Source organism: Nycticebus coucang, chromosome 14 (genome assembly GCF_027406575.1).
Source record: "Nycticebus coucang isolate mNycCou1 chromosome 14, mNycCou1.pri, whole genome shotgun sequence".
Lineage (NCBI taxonomy): Eukaryota > Metazoa > Chordata > Mammalia > Primates > Lorisidae > Nycticebus > Nycticebus coucang.
This window is the reverse complement of record NC_069793.1, coordinates 18,671,419-18,683,760: the sequence shown is the minus strand read 5'-3', so window position 1 is coordinate 18,683,760 and position 12,342 is coordinate 18,671,419. Positions and strand designations below refer to the sequence as shown.

Here is a 12,342-nt window from a genome sequence, read left to right as displayed (position 1 = left end):
AAAGAATAGGACCAGCTTTTGTTTAAAGCTGTAGTTCCCAACTCCCTGGACACCAACCGGGACTGCTCTGTGGCCTGTTGGGAACTGGCACACATCACCCCCTGAGCTCCACCTCTTGCTTCATTCCCTCCTTTCCCCCAAGTCCATGGAAAAATTGTCTTCCATGAAACCAGCCCCTGGTGCCAGAAAGTTAGGCACCACTGCTTTAAAGAGTCTCACTTTATATAAATTCTGTAGCAGTATAAGTTCTTGGCCAAAGCAATAGAAACTAATTCTGATTGTCTTTTTTTTTTTTTTCCTGAGACTATGTTGCCCTCGGTAGAGTGCTGTGGCTTCACAGCTCACAGCAACCTCAAATTCTTGGCCGTAAGTGATTCTCTTGCCTCAGTCTCCCAAGTAGCTGGTACTATAGGCACCCACCACAACGCCTAGCTATTTTTTAGTTGTAGTTGTCATTGTTGTTTGGCAGGCCTGGGCTGGATTCAAACCCATCACCTCCAGTGTATGGGGCTGGCGCCCTAGCTGCTGAGCTATGGGCGCCAAGCCTGACTCTGACTGTCTTAAGCAAAAAGAGACTTTAGTGGAAAGATGTGTCAGTTGCAGTAACTGCTTGTGGATCAAATGGTTCTTGTGAGACCTTCCCTAGTTTCCTGGTGCTCAGCTTCCAAAGCTCCTTCCATTCCTGTCTTATTTTCTGAGTCTGGTCCTTCAACCACCTGTGGATTTTATGAGCCATTAATACCCTTTCCACCAAAGGGGATCTTTCCTTAAGATAGTCAGATTTGCTTTCTGTTGCTTATAACCAAGAACCCTGACTGTTACTATTATTAATTTTTTTGGTGTATTCATGAGTCATTTAGGAGTATATTAGTTACCAAAATAAACTGAATTCTCATAAACTGTATGTGGTAGTAACTTTAATTTGTAGGGGAAAAGAAAGAGGGATGATTGAATGTTATTTATAAGTAATACTTACATTTTGTTTGCTATTCAAACTATCCCTCATAAACTTTCTTTTTCTCTCCAAGTTTCAGTGTGACTCCTAGGAAAATCTTAGAAATGATCAACAGAGAAGCTGTATTACCAGATATAAGAAGTTTCCTTGAAAGGGCATCTAATCAATTTCCCTAGATGAGATTCTGCCTATACGATAATTGCTTGAGTGCTAGTAAAATTCCTCCTAAATACTTCCTAATATATTATTGAAATATTTGAGATAAAAGAACAATAAACATATTAGAACTAATTTTTGAATGGTGAAAGAAGTGATGTTGAAGCCTATTTCAGGAATTCAAAACATTTATTAGCCTATATTTAAATATTTAGAAAAATATTTATTTTTCTAAAAATAGACATTTGTGTCAGTCTATCAAACTTTTTGTCAAAAAAGCCTGTGAATGATCCATTGAAAATATGATTTTTATTATATTTTTCTTCTGAATCTGAAAACTATGCCAGATGGTATGTATATATTGTGGAGAAGTCTCTGACATGGTAGATTGAAAAGTGAATGAAGGAAAGAGAGATTCGTGGACAGGAATTTAGATGTTTTGAGTTCTAATTTGCTCATGTATGTTTTGAAAAGAGACTAGTTCGGGTAGGTGAGGTCAGAGATTGTTCTCCCATCAGCATGCCTGACTTTTTTTTTTTTTTTTGTAGAGACAGAGTCTCACTGTACCACCCTTGGTAGAGTGCCGTGGCGTCACACGGCTCACAGCAACCTCTAACTCTTGGGTTTAGAGCGATTCTCTTGCCTCAGCCTCCCGAGCAGCTGGGACTACAGGCGCCCCGCCACAACGCCCGGCTATTTTTTTGTTGCAGTTTGGCCAGGGCTGGGTTTGAACCCGCCACCCTTGGTATATGGGGCCGGCGCCTTACCGACTGAGCCACAGGCACTGCCCCCCATTTTCTTTTTTCTATGCTATCATCATAGATTTCTAAATTTTTCATATCACAACGTAGATTAGGTAGTTTTTCAGTATTAAAAGTTAGTATGAATATACTGTGGTATGGGTGGCATGTGGATTAATGAACATATATGTAACAAATGTTTATTAAAGGCCTTCTGCATCTCAGATGAATAATAAGCAAATAAATTAGTAAGGTAATTTCAGAGAGTGATAAATTCTATTAGGGAAAGTATTGAGATACTAAGTGACTAAGGAATGAAAAGCTACTTTTTTTTTTTTTTAGAGTCTTATTTTGTTGCCCTTGGTAGAGTGCCATGGTGTTATAGCTCACAGCAACCTCAAACTCTTGGGCTTACGCCATTCTCTTGCCTCAGCCTCCCAAGCAACTAGGACTACAGGCATCCACCACAACGCCCAGCTATTTTTTTTTTTTTTTTTTTTTTGGCCGGGGCTGGGTTTGAACCCTCCACCTCTGGCATACTGGACCAGTGCCCCACTCCTTTGAGCCACAGGTGCCGCCCCACCCAGCTGTATTTTTGTTGCAGTTGTCATTGTTTAGCAGGCCTGGGCCGGGTTTGAACCTGCCAGTCTCAGTATATGGGCTAGTGTCCTAACCACTGAGCTATAAGCACCAAGCCAGAAAAGCTACTTTTGATAGTGTGGTCGGAAAAGTCCTTACTAAGGCTTCTATTGCTATTGCTATTTTAATTTATTTATTCATTCATTCATTTATTTTGAGATAGTCTCACTCTGTTGCCCAGGCTTGAGGGCCATGATATCAGCCTAGCTCACAGCAAACTCAAAATTCCTGGTCTCAAGCGAACCTCCTGCCTCAGCCTCCTAAGTAGCTGGGATTACAGGTGCCCATGACAATGCCCGGCTAGTTTTTCTATTTTTAGTAGAGATGAGGTCTCACTTTTACTCAGGCTGGTCTTGAACTCCTCAGCTCAAGTTATCCTCCTGCCTTGGTCTCCCAGTGTGCTAGGATTACAGGCATAAGCCATCACACCTGGCCATTTTTGCTATTTTTGATACTTGCTAAAGAAAGAGTCCTTTAAAAAGCATACTTTTTACTTACATGACAGAGATGAGGAAGAAGAAAGTGATATTACAGCATATAGCCCCAGCGAAAAACTGCAAAAAAAAAAAACAAAAAACAAAACAATGGAAAAAAAACATATTATCCTCAAAAAGTATGCAATCTAATGAGAAGACATGTGTATTAGGATTCTTTTGGTTCAGATAATGGAAACCCAATTTAAAATGACTTGAGAGAGAATATGAAAGAACATGAATTTAACTAGTTCATTTAACCAAAAGGCCATGTTAGTAGACTAGCTTTACACTGTATTCAGATATTTAAATAATGTCATCAGCAATCTGCCTCTCTCCATCCTGTCCTCCTCAGTGTTTTCATTCTCAGCATGGTTAGTTCACATAGTAGCAAGATGGCCACATTAATTCTAGGCCTGCATCCTACAAATATCATAATTCTGATGGAAAAAGAGCTTCTCTTTCTCAGATAGTTGTATCACAAAAAGCCCTAGGATTAACACGTATGGGACTGTTTAGTATCAAATACTAAAACTTGAACCAATCATAATGACAAGGTCAAAGAAATATGCTGGTTGGACTGACCTGGTGCTTGTGTCCACTTCTGGTTATTTATTTATTTATTTTTTTGTAGTTTTTGACCGGGGCTGGGTTTGAATCCTCCACCTCCGGCATATGAGGTTGGTGCCTACTTCTCTGAACCACAGGCGCCGCGACTTCTGGTTATTTTATTTTATTTTTTTTTTTTTTTTTTTTTTTTTGGCCGGGGCTGGGTTTGAACCCACCACCTCCGGCATAAAAATTTGGCAATTTCCTTCTTTTTTTTTTTTTTTTTTTTGGCCAGGGCTGGGTTTGAACCCGCCACCTCCGGCATATGGGACCGGCGCCCTACCCGCTGAGCCACAGGCGCCGCCCGACTTCTGGTTATTTTAAAACCATTATTTGAATTGCTGAATTCAGCCTGTTTGAAGCCAGACTGCCCAATCACGGGCTATTTTGGTTAGATGAACCAGTTAAATTCACTTAAGAATCAGTTTACTGAGTGAGTAAAAGGTGAATTGGGTTCCCTAGAGAACAATTAGAAGGTGGTTACCAGAAGGCTAGAAAATGGATGCTTAGAGTCAGGAAAAATGGCAGTTTACATACCAGGGAGAAAAAGCTATTATTCTACAATGATTGTGAACCTACTATACACTAGACACCATGCTAATTAAGGCTGTAAGATGAATAAGTCACTGAGTCTGGTGGCTCATGCCTGTGATCCTAGCACTCTGGGAGGCTAAGGTGGGAGGACTGCTTGAGCTCAGGAGTTCCAGATTAGCCTAAGCAAGAGCAAGACCCAGTCTCTACTAAAAATAGAAAAATAGCCAAGGGTCATGATGCATACCTGTAGTCCCAGCTGCTTGGGAGGATAAGACAAGAAGATCACTTGAGTTTGAGATTGTAGTGAACATCACTGCACTGTACCCAAGGTGACAAACACTAAAAAGAAAAAGACAATTAAGCCAGTTGAACTTGATTTAATAATCCACCCTCCTCAGCCTCCCAGAGTATTAGAATTACAGGCATAAGTGCTCAATCCACCCCCCACCTCATGCCTGCTCAGGAGGTCAAGACCAGCCTGAGCAAGAGTGAGACCCCTGTCTCTACTAAAAATAGAAAAACTAGCTGGGCGTTGTAGTGGGTACCTGTAGTCTGAGCTACCAGAAAGGCTGAGGCAAGAGGACCTCTTGAGCCCAAGAGTTTGAGGTTGCTGTGAGCTAGGCTGATGTCATAGCACTCTAGCATGGGCAACAGAGTGAGATTCTCTCAACAAAAAAAAGAAAGAAGCTGATCCTTTGAGAAGATAAATAAAATTGAAAAATTTTGAGCTGAACTAATCTCAAAAAAAGATAGAGAAGGCACAGATTACCAGTAGCAGGAAAGAGAGAGATGATGTTGTTACAGATTCTATAGGTATTAGAAGCTGTAAGGAAATATCACTTTTTTATGCCAATAAATCCAACAATTTAGATGAAATGGACAAATACACCAAGGACACTCAAGAAGAAATATGTAACGTGAGAAAACTAAATATGTAGTTGAAAACAATCTGACAAACTCCAGGCCCAGATGGCTTCACTAGTGAATTCTACCAAACATTTAAAGAAGAAAGAACGCCAGTTCTATGTAAATGCTTCCAGAAAATTGAAGAAGAGGTACTTCTCAGCTCAATCTATGGGGGAGGTCAGTATTAACCTAATACCAAAATAAGACAAAGACATCTAGAAAAGAACAGAAAACTGCCGATAATATTCCTCGTTAGTCATAAAACTTCTAAAGATTTTAGTAAATTGAATCCAACAATATATAAAGAGGATAGTATATCATGACCATGTGGAGTTTATTCCAGAAATGTCCCGTTGGTTTACACTTAAAAATCAGCATAAACTAAAAAATTCTGGGTAAAAAATCACTGTAATCCAGGTGGCGCCTGTGGCTCAGTGAGTGGGGCGCTGGCCCCATATACCGAGGGTGGCGGGTTCAAACCCAGCCCCGGCTGAACTGCAACCAGAAAATAGCCTGGCGTTGTGGCAGGTGCCTGTAGTCCCAGCTGCTCAGGAGGCTGAGGCAGGAGAATCACGGAAGCCCAAGAGCTAGAGGTTGCTGTGAGTCCTGTGACATCATGGCACTCTACTGAAGGCGGTAAAGTGAGACTCTGTATCTACAAAAAAAAAAAAAAAAAAAAATCAGTGTAATTCATCATTTAAAAAAAAAAAATCATGGTCACCTCAATAATTGGAGAAAAAGCATTTGATAAAGTCTAGCATCCATTCCTGTCTTAAAAAAAAAAAGCCGGCTCTGCGCCTGTAACTCAGCCACATACACAGGAGCTGGCAGGTTCATACGCAGCCAGGGCCTGCCAAACAGCAATGACTGCCACCAAAAAAGTAGCCGGGCATTGTGGAGGGCACCTGTAGTCCCAGCTACTGGGGAGGCTGAGGCAAGAGAATTGCTTAAGCCCAAGAGTTTGAGGTTGCTGTGAGCTGTGATGATACAGTACTCTAGTGGACAATGTAGTGAAACTCTGTCTCAAAAAAAAAAAAAAAAAAAGCAACACTTAGCAAAGTAGGAATAGAAAGGAATATTCTCAACCCACTTAAGGACATCTGTGAAAACTCCTGTCTATCATACGCAATGGTGAAATATTGAATGTTTTTCTCCTAAAATCAGGAAGAAAGGAGAGATTTTCACTGTTACTATTTTTATTCAACACTGTACTGGAAGTTCTAGCCAGTGGATGGGGCAAAAAATCGTTTAAAAAGAAACTGTCTTTAGGGTGGCGCCTGTAGCTCAAAGGAGTAGGGCGTTGGCCCCATATATCAAAGGTGGCGGGTTCAAAACCCAGCCCTAGCAAAAAACTGCAACGCCTCCCCCAATAAAACTGTATTTGTATGTGACTCAATTGTTTATACAGAAAAGCCCATGGTGGCTCAGCGCTCATAGCTTAGTGAGTAGGGCACCAGCCACATACACTGAGGCTGGCGGGTTTGAGCGGGCCCAGGCCTGCTAAAACAATGACAATGGCAACTAAAAAATAGGCGAGCGTTGTGGCAGGCGCCTGTAGTCTCAGATTTCATATATATATATATATATATATATATACACACACATATATATTTATTTATTTATATATGAATATATAAAAATTGTATGTTTATATTCTAGCAAAGAACAAACAGAAATTTAAATATAAAGAGCAGGCTCAGCACCTTGTACTCAGTGGTTAGGGCACCGGCCTCATGCACCAGGGATGGTAGGTTCGAATTTGGCCTGGGCCTGCTAAACAACAATGACGACAACAACAACAACAAAAATAGCCAGGCGTTGAGGTGGGCACTTGTAGTCCCAGCTACTTGGAAGGCTGAGGCAAGAGAATCACTTAAGCCCGAGAGTGTGAGGTTGCTGTGAGCTGTGATACACGGCAGTCTACCAAGGGAGACATAGTGAGACTCTGTCCCACCGCCCCCACAAAAAATGTAAAGAGCAATATCATTTATAATAGCCTCAAAAGTATAAACACTTAGAAATAATTCTGCAAAAGATGTGTAAGATGTATACAATAATGTAAATTATAAAATATTGTTGAGAAATTAAATAAATGGAGAAATATACCAACTCCCCAAGACACATTATTGTTATGGTCAGAAGACTCAATATTGTTAAGATGTCAGCTCTCTCCAAATAGTTGTATATATTCAGTGCAATCCCAATCAAAATTCAACATAGTTTTATATAGAAAATGTCAAAATTCAACATAGTTTTATATAGAAAATGTCAAATTAGGCTTGGTGCTCAAGCGGCTAAGGTGCCAGCCACATACATCTGAGCTGGTGGGTTCGAATCCAGCCCAGGCCTGCCAAACAACAATGATGGCTGCAACCAGAAAATAGCTGGGCGTTGTGGTGGGCACCTGTAGTCCCAGCTACTTGGGAGGTGGAGGCAGGAAGATCACTTGAGCCCAAGAGTTGGAGGTTGCTGTGAGCTGTGATGCTATGGCACTCTACCCAGGGCGACAGATTGAGGCTCTGTCTCAAAAAAAAGAAAATGTCAAATTAATTCTAAAACTTACATAGAAATACAGAGGACCGGGCGGCGCCTGTGGCTCAGTGAGTAGGGCGCAGGTCCCGTATGCTGTAGGTGGCGGGTTCAAACCCAGCCCCGGCCAAAAACCACAAAAAAAAAAAAAAAAAAAGAAATACAGAGGACCTAAAATAGTGAAAACAGTTTTAAAAAAGAACAAATTTGGAAGAATTACTATAGATTTCAGAATATATTATAAAGCTAATCAAGATAGTGTGGTATTGACACTGATATAATTAGATCAATGGAACAGAATAGAGTCCAGAAATAGACCCACACAGATATGGTCAATTAATTTTTGACACAAGTGCATAAACTATTCCGTGGAGAAATGATAGTTTTTCAACAGATAATGCTGGAACAATTGCAAAAAAATTATTAACTTCAGTCCATTCTTTGTGCTGTATACAAAAACTAATTGGATCATAGACCGTAATACAAAACCTATTAATTATGTCTATGGCCATACCGTCCTGAACGAATGCACTTGATCTTGTCTGATCTCAGAAGCTAAGCAAGGTCGGGCCTGGTTAGTACTTGGATGGGAGACTGCTTGGGAATACCAGGTGCTGTAGGCTTTAAAAAAGGAAAGAAAGGGCCGGGCGTGGTGGCTCACGCCTATAGTCCCAGCACTGTGGAAGGCCCAGGCGAGTGGATTGTCTGAGCTCAGAGGTTTGAGACCAGTATGAGCAGCAGTGAGCCAGAGTAAGACCCTGTCTCTACTAACAACATCAAAAACAGCTGGACGTTGTGGTGGGCGTCTGTAATCCCAGCTAATGGGGAGGCAATGGGAAAGAGCATCTCCACAAGAAGAAAATGAACAACAACAAAAGAAAAGAGTACTTCAAATGAAGAATGAACAAGCAAGCTGAAATTAAAAATAAAAAAAATAATTAAAAAAGGAAAGAAAGAAAACCTATAATTATGAAACTTCTGAAAGAAAACATAGGAGAAAATCTTTTAGGTGTTGTTCTTAGAGTCAACACCAAAAGTAAGATCCATAAAAGAAAATATTAATACGTTGGACCTTATAAAAATTGGAGTCAGTCTTTTCCAAGTTGCTACTGCTCTCCAAGTTTATGTAGTATTCTAAATTCTTTGTTGTCATCTCAACAATGTTCACAGCATCTTTACCAGATTGTATCTTAAGATACTACTTTTCTTTGCTCATCCGTAAAAAGTACCTTCTCATGAGATGGCAGTAATTTAGTCACATTTTCAAGCTCCACTTCTAATTCTAGTTCTCTTGCATTTCTACTACATCTGCAGTTATTTTATCCACTGAAATTTTGAACCCCTCAAAAGTCATCCATGGAGATTGGAATCAACTTCTTCCAAACTCCTGTTAATGTTTATATTTTGACCACCTCCCATGAATCACAAATGTTTTTAATGGCCTGGTGAATCCTTTCCAGAGGTTTTCAGTTTACATTGCCCACATCCATCAGGAACCACTATAAATGGCAGCTATAGCCTTATGAAATGTATTTCATAAATAAGACTTAAAGGTTGATCCATAGGCTGAAGAATGGTTAACGTGTTAGCAGGCATGAAAACAACATTGATCTCCTTGTACATCTCCACCGGAGGTCTTCGGTGACCAGGGAGCAGTAATCTTTTGACAAGAATCTTTTTTTCCCTAAGGAGTAGATCTCAACAGTGAGTTTAAAATATTAGTAATCCATGCTATAGATGGTTGTGCTATCTTCCAGGCTTTCTTTTTCCATTTCTAGAGCACAGGCAGAGTAGATTTAGTGGGATTTTCAGAATGTAAAATAAGCGTTGGCTTCAACTTAAAGTCATCACTTACTTAATGATGTAAGCAAAATCTATTTATTTTTTTCTTAGGAATCCAAATCCTCTCGTTAATCAGTTAAACTCTTTAATTTGCTAAACATCAGTTTTATAGGCCAGGCACAGTGGCACACACCTGTAATCCTTGCACTCTGTGGGGCTGAGATGGCAGGATTTTGAGTCCAGGAGTTCAAGGTTGCTCTGAGCTAGGCTGACGCCATGGCACTCTGTCTCAAAAAACTAAAGAAATAAGTAAATATCAGTTTTGTGCCCTGTTGACTACTTACCGAATAAGCAAGTGTTCAAGATCTCTTGTGTTTTTTCTGCAGTTATAAATTCCATCAAGGTAGCCTATTTATTGCAATAGGTGAGAACTACAGAGCTGTTCATTTGGCAATTGGCAAGAGGTGTTTGAAGAAAGAAAAATATCTTTCTGATATTTTATTCAGGAATTTTGGAATTCATAATTTAGTCATAAAAAACTAGATTAATGTATTTAAATACCTTGAATCACTCTTAAATCATTCCTTGTTTTGTAATGTTAGAGATGGCTAAAACAGTGGTTGGAAATTCTGTTGTGGATTAAAGATCATCAGAATCATTATCCACTAATGGGCAGAGAATTTGAGGTGATAAGTAAATATCTGTGTTAATCTGTGGTTACTTTGTTGTATATGAGGAGGAATGTAGTTTGCAGGCATGAGATTTCTTTGGAGTTCTCTGGTTCTATTTTGCAGGCTTTTTTTTCTTCTATTAAAATCCCATCCAGGAGATAACAAGAACAGTTAGTGGCAGTAGATGGTATTCAGTGTGAGTTTGGGATATTGACATGCTAGGTGGTATAAAATGAAACATGAGGATTACTTTTTTGCCAGCTGTATCATTTCTGGAAAGAATTTATTACTTTTCTTACTGGGTTTTGTTGTCGCTATTGTTTACCCATTGGAAAAACTGACCACTATTTTGGTTCTAGCCAAATCTTTGTCATGATTAGCCCTAATATCTCTTGGGGACCAAAGAGCACTTCGTCATCCTAAAGGCCTTTATTCTCAGTGATTGATGCTCATCTCTACAGGCTCCCTCAAGCTCTCCTCCCTTTCTCCTGAAGCACCTTTAAGCATTTCTGCATGGCTACTCACTCACATCTATTATACCTCCTTCTCCTTCCTTACTGAATACTAGTTTTCCCAGCTCACAACTCTAAGAAGGAGCTTTATTTCAGAGTAAAAAGGGGCCCCCATATGTGGCCTATTATATCCATATCAACTTGCTTAGCCTTTTCAAACAGCTATTGTCTTTTAATAGGGTCCTGCCTGGCAGGGGGAGTCCTTAATTCCTGCCATATAAGAATGGGCAGCTTGAGTTACAGCAAACTGCAGTTTGGTACCCTGATCAAAAGGCCTCTGTTGTTTTTAGGGTTTTTTTTTTTTTTCCTCCCTCTCTTTCTCTTTCTATATCCTGGGCTAATAATTCAGCACAGCAAGGTCATTACAGGCTTTGAATTGAGAGCTGAGAGTGTTAAATTACTGACCTAGAATAAAAGAGATCTGGGGGGCTCTCAAGAAAGATAAAGGGATTCCAGCTAGTAAAGTGCAAGCCCAGCAACCTCACTTCTTAGCAATATTATTTTTTTTTAATCCTTTCTGTCTCTGGAAGTCTTTTCTAGGACAAGGAGAGATCTCCTGCCAGAGAAATTAGGTTAGGAACTCAGTGACATCTTCAGAGAGTTATGGCCGGTGCTTGCAGCTTATGGGCACCTGTTTAGCTGTCCTTTTTGTCTCCCTCCTTGTCAATATTTTACTCTTTTTTACTCTGCCTTCTCAGCCAAATATTTTGTTCTTTAAGTCATATATATTTATATTTCAGCAGAAAGTTAATATCCCATGAAGGGATTTTAGACATGTGCAAAACAACACTTAGTCTCCAAAATATCTTAAAAACATGGCATCATCTCATTAAAAGCTACTTCCATTCCATATTTTGTAAATAATATTAGCCAAGTCTTCCCATACTTTAGTAAGAAGAAAATTGCTCCATCGTGAATAAATTTGACACCCCTCTTCTATATTTGGTCTTCTGAAGAAAGTTATTTCCATTTCTTCATACTTTGCCAAAACTATTATCTCGCATTTATCCTTCCTTACAGTTACCTCTTAAAGCCAGGCACTATTTATAACCTCTGAAAAATACCGACTTCCTAAGACTACTAATATTTTTAGAAAAGTCCCTGAAACCAACTTTCACAGATTTTCTCTATAGCAAAATTATAATGATAACTAATTGTCCCTGAATGTGTCAGGCATTACACAGCATGCATTATTAACACATTTAATCTTTGGCAACCTTATGTAGTAAGCATTCCTATTATCACTATTTAAAGATAATTAAAAAATTGAGATACAAAGTGATTAGTTACCTGGCATAATATCATATAGCTAGGAAGATTTGCCCTTACTAGAGCCTCTCAAACTTTAATATGCATGTGAATCACCTAGTTATCTTGTTAAAATGCAGAATCAGATTTAGTAGGTCTTGGATGAGGCCTGAGATTCTTTTTTTCTTTTTATCTTGAGACAGAGTCTCACTTTGTTGAGAGTGCTGTGGTGTGATAGCTCACAACAACCTTAAACTCTTGGTCACAAGTGATTCTCTTGCCTCAGCCTCCCAAGTAGCTGGGACTATAGGTGCCCACCACAACAACCGGCTATTTTTAGAGGCAGGGGTCTCACTTTGGCTCAGGCTGGTCTTGAACCTGTGAGCTTAGACAATACACTTGACTCAGCCTCCCAGAGTGCTAGGATTGTAAGCATGAGTTACTGCACCTGGCCAGGCCTGAGATTCTGATTTTTTTATTTATTTAGTGAGACAGAGTCTCACTTTGTAGCCCTCTGTAGAGTGCTGTACCATCATAGCTCACAGCAACCTCCAACTCTTGGGCTTAAGCAATTCTCTTTCCTCAGCC

At 39.8% G+C, this 12,342-nt stretch overlaps 1 protein-coding gene and 1 pseudogene across 4 annotated transcripts in view; both read left to right on the top strand.

Moving 5' to 3' along the window:
* CSTPP1 (centriolar satellite-associated tubulin polyglutamylase complex regulator 1) overlaps positions 1-12,342 on the top strand; it is a 226,131-nt gene that overhangs the window by 69,406 nt on the left and 144,383 nt on the right. The window lies entirely within an intron of this gene.
* Positions 8,042-8,164, top strand: LOC128566075 (uncharacterized; annotated as a pseudogene).